The sequence below is a fragment of the Camelus bactrianus genome, chromosome 3 (genome assembly GCF_048773025.1).
Source record: "Camelus bactrianus isolate YW-2024 breed Bactrian camel chromosome 3, ASM4877302v1, whole genome shotgun sequence".
NCBI classification, from domain to species: domain Eukaryota; kingdom Metazoa; phylum Chordata; class Mammalia; order Artiodactyla; family Camelidae; genus Camelus; species Camelus bactrianus.
The window spans coordinates 91297888-91307337 of NC_133541.1; positions in this window are offsets into that span (position 1 = coordinate 91297888).

Below are 9450 nucleotides of genomic sequence, written 5' to 3' on the forward strand. Positions count from 1 at the left end.
GCACAAGAGTGAAACTAAGCAGAAAGTGAATGTTTTCAGTATTCACGGTGGACTTTAGGTGATGAAATAGCTAGAAACATTTGTCAAATCTAATACCATCAGAATAAAACTGATTTTACATTTTCCAGGATATTTTGATATAGCTGTAGCACCATAAGGATGTCTAGCTTCCTTGTTTTGTAAATATTGGCTGTAGAACTTTTAAAACGTATGCTTTTGAACATGGTGTAATGTTACTTCTTGTCATAAGTGCCGAGGAGATAGTTCTTTATTATCAGAAAAGGGATGTTAAATGCTGCTTAAATGAATTTGTAAATCTCAGTATTTTTCATATTGCTCTTTTACCCTCGGATGTGACCCATCCTTTATTTTGTTTCATTCACTGATTTTCAGGCCTCTGTTCACTCACTCACTGAACTCATGTTTGTTGAGGACCTATGAAGTATTATGCTACACATTAGAAATAAATGCTACATATTAGAAATAAAATAGTTAATAGATAAGAGCCTTGACCTCACCTAGTGATAGTCTCACGGGGGAATCAACACAAGCACATGTAAAATTCCAGCTCAGCAAGTGCTGTGGAGACTCCGTGAGCTGTTGAAGTATCAGGAATGTGGGAGAACAGGCAAGGAAGGAGTCCATGAGGATGTAACGCTTGGGCTGTGAACTGAAGAAAGCAGGGGAGGAACTGGGGGGAAGAGAGATGGAGGAGTGTTTGAGGCGGGGAGAAGAGTGTGTTTGAAGACCCAGGGAAGTGTCTGCTCACGTGCCAGGGACTCAGAATGCCGGGGGGGCAGGGAAGGAGGGTCAGTGCGGGGGCTACTTCGTGGTGCCACGTGAGCCTGGGGAAAGGCTGGGAAGCCTTTTACTCCATGTTGCGTAGTGTACTCAGTTTATCTTGAAACAAAGGAAGATCACTGAAGTTCCTTGGGTGACATGTGCTGCTCTGCCTATTGGAAAAATGACTCTGTGTTGTGGGGGACACAAAAACAAAAACAAACCAAACACAACTGGCATCATCTCCAGAACTGGAGCCAGTAACCTCTTGGACAAGTTCAGGCAAAAAGTTGATGGTGCCTTGGATTGGGGGTTGGGAGGGAGATGATGGTAGTCAAGGTGGAGATGGACAAATGTGGGAGATGTGGAGGGATCGGAAAGATTTAGGAGATAAAATCTACCATACGTGGTGGTGGACTGGATGTGAATGAGGGATGGAGGGACAAGGTTTCTAAGATGATTATTAGGATTCTAGCTTTGTGTAAGTAAATGGCCACTGATATATTTAACTGAAGTAAAGAAACACTTTTCTCTAAAGTAACATAAGCTTTAGAATCACTTTTCCTGCAAACAGTCTCCTCTTCCTTCACTTAATCAAAACTTCATGCCCTTCCAGTTACTATAATCTGGGGCTCAGCTACCCATCCAAATTAGTATAAGCTACCGTGTGGATGACTGAGTCACCAGCTGGTGCAACAAAGGGAAATAAAGCATTTTGGATATTACAGAGTGGAAATCTGAGAGCATGAGTTTTTCCCAGTGCTTTTCTTTTCCTATAGTTCATGTTCACCTAGGATGCATGCTAGAGGTCCATGGATGTCGCAGGAATCAGTGTCCTGAGGTGGTGTGCTGTTTGTCCCTGTGGACTCCTCATTCAGTGTCTTATATTATTGATTCATAATAGTTTTAAAGTGCCAGCTGTCTATGGTTGCAAACAAATGACATATTATTGAGTATAGAGAGAGTGTAAGTAGAAAGCCATACTATTCTTGTAGCACTGTAACTTGTTCCTTTGGTAAGAATTTGAGAATCCGTTTTTTATTTCCCCCCAGATTTACAAAAAACCAAGTTTAGCTCTTTTTCACTTATTTAAATTTTTTGAAATGTTTAAATTCAAGGTGAGTTTAAATTATTAAAACCCTCAGTGTCATGATACCCTTATCTTGAAGCTGATGTTTCTTATTATCAAATGACACCTGCTCATGTTAGAAAACAGAAAAAGGAATTTGTGGTTGTAGAGTACTGGAGCTGAATACTCTGTGGGAGAGGGGTAGACAGAGCAGGCAGCCGTTCTGAGTGAAAGCTGGCACCACTTTGTCAGCAAATGTACCAAAGACACTGTCTCCAGGGCTCTTAGGAGAACACGTGAGAGGATGTTTGCTGTGGTGCTGCGATGCGTGTTTGTAAGTGACGGGGCATTGTGGAGCAGTTAGAAACAATAGAATATGTATACATAGGGCACTATGGGTCCACCTTAAAGCATGATCCTCGAGGGAGAGAGGAAGAAGAGTATGAAATACATGACCCAGTAGCATTTATTACATTGAACAATGCCAGTTTTTAGAAGAGCACACCAAAACTAAGGCACACCATCAACACACTAGACTAGCTGTCTACGAAGACGGGTGGGGAGTGGGGAGTAGGGAAGGAGGGTGAAACGGATTCAGGAGTTGCAGCAACAAGAGGGAGCACTGAGCAGATCAGCAGTGACAACAGCCAGTGCCCTGACTTTTCTCATGGACTTTTTTCTCACCTGAGGTTTCCACATCATGAAAATGGTTATGTTAGCAATGACAGAAGTGTGCAAAAAAGGAAATAAAATAGCCCTACCCTCCTACTGTTTAGGAATTTCTGTTTAGATGTTGCTATATTTCTTTCCAATCTAATCCAATGCATTTTTACAGTTAAGAACATAATGAATATACAACTTTATATCCGCCCCCACCTCACTTAACAGTACAGACTAAACAGGTAATGAAGCCTGGGATAGAGTTTTCCGGTTTGGGCCTTTAGTAGCTTTGTTATCTTGGGCAGGTTGAGTAACACTTCTGGTGCTAGTTTCTTGATAAAAGTGGATAATGATTCCTGCCTCCCAAGGTGGAAATCTGAAGATGAAATGAGACCTTGCCTGAAGGGTACCTGACACACGGCTGACACGGAGGCTGGGCTGCTCTGTTGCCATAAAGACTTCCTCATGCTAGTCTTAAAAATAAACACATCGTAATATTTCTGTTACACTAAACACCCACATCTATCATTCCTGAATATTTATGTTGCTTTGAATATTCTATACCATAAATAAAAATTTCTTAAACATCTATATGCTGAAAATTTTATATCTTATTTCTCTAGGAGATTTGTATTTAGTGACCAAACACGATTGACATGTTTATGGCTTTTGAGAATGCTGTTTTCTCCACCAAAATAATACCCTCAATCTCCTTTTTCTAAAACATAATTTTTAAATTTTCTTTTTCAGACTTCCTGTCATCATATCTTCGTCCCTTCTTCCTAAAAGATTTGGCCCACATAAAGTGCGATTTTTATATACCTCCCCACCTCACTGTTTCCTTAAGTTCCATGTGCTTTTGTTTGTTTGGGGCTATAATTCCATATGCTTGGTAGGAGCTATATTCTATCTTTTATTGAAAACAAAGCATGTTATTGGGAATACTACAAGCTGAGTTTTCAGAACTTCCTTCCTTTAGCCTTTTGGCGAAAATCTTGAATACTGCTATCAGCATATTTTTATCTAACAGTACATAATGCGAAGACAGGCTGTAATTTCCTGTGTCCTAATAACCATTGTTTTAGAATTTTGAGTAAGTACGCTTTAAAAATTTTGTATACAACATTCATTCAGTTTCCACATGTAGTATTTAGAGGAGCAAAGATTGCATCCTAGTCTATTGGGAGATATTATAGAATACTTCTATTCAACCCTAGTGTCAAAAAACCAAGGAAGTTGCTTAGATCCATTTCCTTTACCTGCAAACAGACAAGATCAGAGGTGTGCACTCATTACGGGATCAATTTACCCGTTGGAATTAATCAGCTATCACTTACTGAGCGTAGAGTGTGGGCAGCAAACTATGTGAGCTACAACAGAAGAGTGAAAGGGAATAAAAGGTAGCGTACCTAGCTTTCCAAGAACTTTTAATCCAGTTGGAGCAGATAGGACAACATAGAGAACAGGAGAACTAAGGTTGTAAGGCAGCACACGTGGTGGCTGGGGAGCGAAAGGGATAGGACTTCCTCTGATACAGGACTTGCAGGGAGAAAAGGTCCTGAATGCAGGGGTCAGAGAGAGTTATGCCAGCTGAGGTTTGAGGAACAGGTAGGATTTAGATGGGTGAAGAGAAGGATGGTGTGTGCAGAGGGTAAGAGTGGTGTGCGCTTGAAGGAAGGGGGAAGGTCATAGTAGGTCATAGTGCTTGGGGAATCCTAGCAGTGTGACCGACCTGGACAGCAGCAGGCAAAGCCCTTCCTGAGGCTGTAAGGTGGAATGGGCTGGGCTATGGCGGCAAAAATTCCTCCTTAAAACACCGCACTCTCTGCCATGCAAGGAAGGCAGCATTCTCCAAACAATCCAAGCTTGCAAGTTTATCAGTGAATCAGTTTGTTCACTGGTCAGTTTCTGAATAAAAACCAGAGCATCTTCTACACTTGGTCTTCAATGTGGGTTTTGAATTGTTCAGCAATAATTTCTTCCCTTTACAGCTGCTATCTACTCCCTGTGGTGTTTACGTGGGCAAGGGAGGGGGTGTAGCACAAAGGAGAGGGAATGAAGTGCTAAGGGTGGTAGGAAAAGACCTAAGAAACAACGCCAAGAGCAACTGTGCTTTGAACTCAGTAGGGGCATGTGTTTAGGAAAAGCACTTTGAGAGAATGAAATTAAAACCAGTGAGATTATGCAGATAGAAATCAAACTGGGGCTCAGAATTTCCAAAAGATTGACAACCAAATGACACCGACAAGAAGGAAAACTCACCCCCTACAAAAACATCACTAGAAGTCAAGTTCAGCCAGGAAAATCAAAATGACAGGGGTGCTTCAGCATTTTTTTTATTCTTCACAAAATGGAAATTTACCAGTAAGTTTCAACACGTGATTGATGACAGTGGGGATAAGCACTTGCCGTAAATTACTCCGGTTCTGCTGTAGCAAAGCAGTCTGTGTGGTCAGCTTCTGTGCTTTATTGTTGCACTGCTGAAACTTTTACACTGCTTGTCTCCTGTCTTAGGTTAAAGCACAGAACTCTGGCTGGGAATGGAGAAGTTTGAAGCCTTGAAGCCTACGCAGTGGATTTTTTTAATCTGAGGTTACCTAGTTTGCTTGTGGCAATCCTGAAAAGGAAAGCTGTCATCTAGAGCTTTTGTTAGTATGCTTTGGAAATTTTATATAAAATCGGCCATTTATTCATAGTTTCGTATGCAGTATTCAGGATTGTAAAGCGATGTTTTGGGTTACTTCTCAGTCTGTTGAAGACATCTATAATATTCGTAATTATAGATGTTAGTGTTAGAGAAGAACTCACTTCATGTTTGGGTCATCTTTAGGAAGATGTCTGTCGATCCACACAGAATTCTGAATGTTTTTAATATAGGCTTTCTTTCCGTGAATTCAGATTTACTCAGCAGTGCCTGCTTCCTGTTTCTGTTGGTTTAACTATCTGTGATGTGAGCTTGAACAAGGTCATCTACGTCATCCATCATGGTGTTTGTTAGAGATTGGCAACCTTTTTCTGTAAAACAAACAGACAAACAAACAGTAAGCATTTTAGGCTTTTTGGATGGAATAGGTGGTCTCTGTCACAACGATACACTCTGCTGTTGGAGTCCAAGAACAGTCATGCACAGTGAGTGAATGAATGCGGTGGGCCAGATTTTCCCAGTAGATTGTGGTTTGCCCACCCTGATCTATGTTTTAAAACCTTAAATAGAGACATAAATTAAAGAAACAGAGAATTGGGTAGTTTAGCATTTCAGGTCGTATTTCCCATTACATACTCTTCTATTTTTCTGAGTTGTATTTTTTTTTAATTGAAGTACAGTCGATTTACAGTGTGTTTTAGTTTCTGGTGTACAGCATAGTGATTCAGTTATACACGTGTGTATATTCCTTTTCACATTCTTTTCCATTGTAGGCTATTACAAGATACTGAATGTAGTTCCCTGTGCTATACAGTATGAGCTTGTTTATCTATTTCATATGTAGTAGTTAGTATCTGCAAATCCCAAGTTAGTATGATTTCTAGAAATCTATATGAATTATTTATATTACTTAGGAAAAAAATCTCCACTGGCATGAATAGCTGCAGGAAGATAAAACTCTTAATTTTCTGAACCGGTTGCCAATATATAGTGATGTTTTCCCTTTAACAAGAATGCAGTGCTTTGGAAATAAAGGGGTAGAACCAAGATTGACGCCTCACCGTCACCTGGAGGTGAACGACTTGCAGAATTGCCATTTCTGTGCCCGCAACCGTAGACATTTCGGGCTTCCCAGAGGAACGCTTCTATCAGAGGACATAGTGAGGGCTCTTCTAAACGTGAAAAGTATCCAGGTGGTAGACATATATGCAACTCATCATACCAATGGACCATCAGGCCAGGAAAGGAGCTAGCAAATTGGCAACTCTGGTCATCATGAGAAGCCATGTTTGATGCTTTAAACAAGTGCAAAGAAGCATGTTTTTGAAAGCCAGGAGAATCACTGGAGTATGTCTTGATGACGCTGCCCACTGATAATGGTGATGAAGCAGTGGTAGCATCCATGGCCTGACAAGGACACAGCCTTATCATTTTCTAATAATAGTATACTATTTACTTACATTCAATATTTATTTTTTGTCTTGTTATTTTAGCATGTGAACACAATGCGAGGGGTATTTATTTTGTTCATTTGTGTGTCTTAAGTGGCTAGAACATAGTAGAGATTGAATAAAGCTTTAAAAAAATATATGAACAAATATGAAAAACTAATTTGAGAGGAGAAGGAGTGGAAGAATTGGAAGGTAGCATAAGTGTACAAAATTCATTATCTTCCACATGTGGGAATTAGTGTATTTCCTGCTCTCCTTTCTCCTATTCTTCCAGATGTGGTAATGCACTAAATCAATTTCCAATAACTTAAATATGTAACTGTGGAAACCAAGGAGTGAGTATTGGATTAGATGTTTTGTAGATCTATGCCTTTCTTTTTCTTGTTTTAGTCCCTCACTTGATTTAAAAACATTTTCTGGTAAATACTTAAGAGAGCATGGAAGAGAATATTTTTGAATCCTTGCTTGACTGAATACTATTTTCATTCTGTCTTCTGACATGAACGATAATGTGGCTGTATATAGGATTTTAGGCTTGGGACTGTGTATTGCCTTCTAGTACTCATTGATTAGTTGAGAAGCCAAAAGAATTTCTGATTCCAATTTGCTTTATGTATGTCTCTCTCCTTCCTCCCTCAATGCCCTAGGAGATTTAGATCTTTATTATTCGTTGAGTAAAATTATGTAATTTTTTCTTCCATTCATTAAGCTAGGCACTTGGTGATCATTTACAGTTTTGAGACATTTGTTATTTAACTCTGATAAATTTGCCTGCCTACCTCCCTTATAACTTGAGAGGAAGCCTTTTCCTTTCCATTCTATGTGTTGTTTTGCTGTCTTCATGCTTTACTTCCATAATTCAGACATAAACCCAGAGATTCTGGTGGCATGTCTCTGATGATGTGGGAGAAAACCAACATATGGTAGGAGAGTATAAAGCCCATGTGCAAAAGAAACAGATAAGAAATGGGCAAGGAGTCCTGCCTACCTGTACCACCCAGGTTCCTGTTAGCTCTTTAGTTCCTGGAGCAGATTTTCCTTCAACTTTATGGAGACTCCACATTTGATTGAGCTAGTTTGACTTGTGTTTCTGTCACAACTCTAAAGTGAGTCCTGAATATTAGTGTTTTACTGAGATGTGGAGGGGCAGCCACTGATTTAAGCTATTTGTTTTCCAGAGATAAAGCAATTTGATTAAAATTCCCTTGACTCTCCGATGATTTGCAGCCATGGTTAGGAAGCTCTTCGTCATCGAAGTAACCGACATCTAAGAAGAGATGATTGGTTTAAAGCATCTTGCTTGATATTATTTTCATGACTCTGAGAATTTTAAATTTTAGAAGAATATATCAAGGAAAGTGAAATCAATATTCTCAGTGTCTTAAAAGATAAGATGACACAAGATAATTTAGAGATAATTTAGTCACATTCCTGCCAAAAGGCTGAAAGCTAGATTTAATCAATATTTTTTCTTAATGTTTTCCATGGAAAGAAGTGGTAGATTTAAGGTCCATGTATACACTTGAAAGAAAATATTGTCATGATAAACATATTAAGTTGTGTTTTCACCATATCACAGCTAAGCAAATATGCAGTAAAATGTTTGTCACTAAGCATAACTAAACATAAACATGTTAAATTCTTTCTTTATAATTCCATAAACCTTGGATAGTTTATAGCAAACAACTTGTCTTTAGTATGTATATAATATAAAAATATGAACATCACAATTATATACATTATGAGATGGTTGCTTATATTCAAAGAATTATTTGGTTCACTAAAAGATAATGCCATAAATTTTTTTAGTCATTTATTTAAAATTTTGCAATATTTTAGCAATGTTTGCTGTGTCAAGGGCATAAAATTCCATAGCCTACTACTGACGGAATTAAACTTCTGTAGTCATGCTGTATGTATTTTTTTAATAACTCCTTTTTAAAAATTATAACCACAGAAAACCTAAGAAAAATAAACAAATTTCACATATTTCAAGGTTTATGTCACCACTAGCAGAGATGTCATTTAAAGATTATCTACCACCCAAACATCAACAAGTTCCTTTGTTTTATGATTGACATGTGATACGGACTCTGGAGGATCATGTGTTTTATAGGAGAGGATCAGCCTGTTTAAACAAAAAAATAGAAGTGGAAAGAAGAAAAATGATTTTTATCAATATATTAAATCTTTTTCAGTATGTTTGCTATTGAATCCAAAATAAGCACTTCATTTTTCATTGTTAGACTTTAGTGGCACAACATTGATCATTTTATGTCACAGTTTTTCTGCAACATCAGTTAAAGAGGGATTTAGTTCAGGAATGTGCTGTGCTAACAGAGTAAACAGGAGTAATGAATGGACTGAATGTACCCACACTCTATATACTTTCCATCTGTAGAACTTTTATGAAAAGGAGGGTGAGTGGTTATCGGGGCTGAGTGGATGTTAAATTTTATTAAACACTTTTTCTGCATCTATTGAAGTGATCATATGGTTTTTATCCTTCTGTTAATGTGGTATATCACATCGATTTCACAATGTTGAACCTTCCTTGGCTGGAGTAAATCTAACTTGATCATGGTGTGCGATCCTTTTTATATATTGTTGGATTCAAATTGCTAATATTTATATTTGAGGATTTTTGCATCTGTATTCATCAGAGATATGGGCTTATCATTTTCTTTTTGTAGTTCTTTGTTTGGTTTTGGTATCAGGGTAATGGTGGCCCCACAGAATGAATTTGGAAGTGTTCTGTCCTCTTTATTTTTTTGAAATTGTTTGAGAAGGATGGGTACTGGCTCTTCATTAAATGTTTGGTTGAATTCCCTTTTGAAGTTGTACTG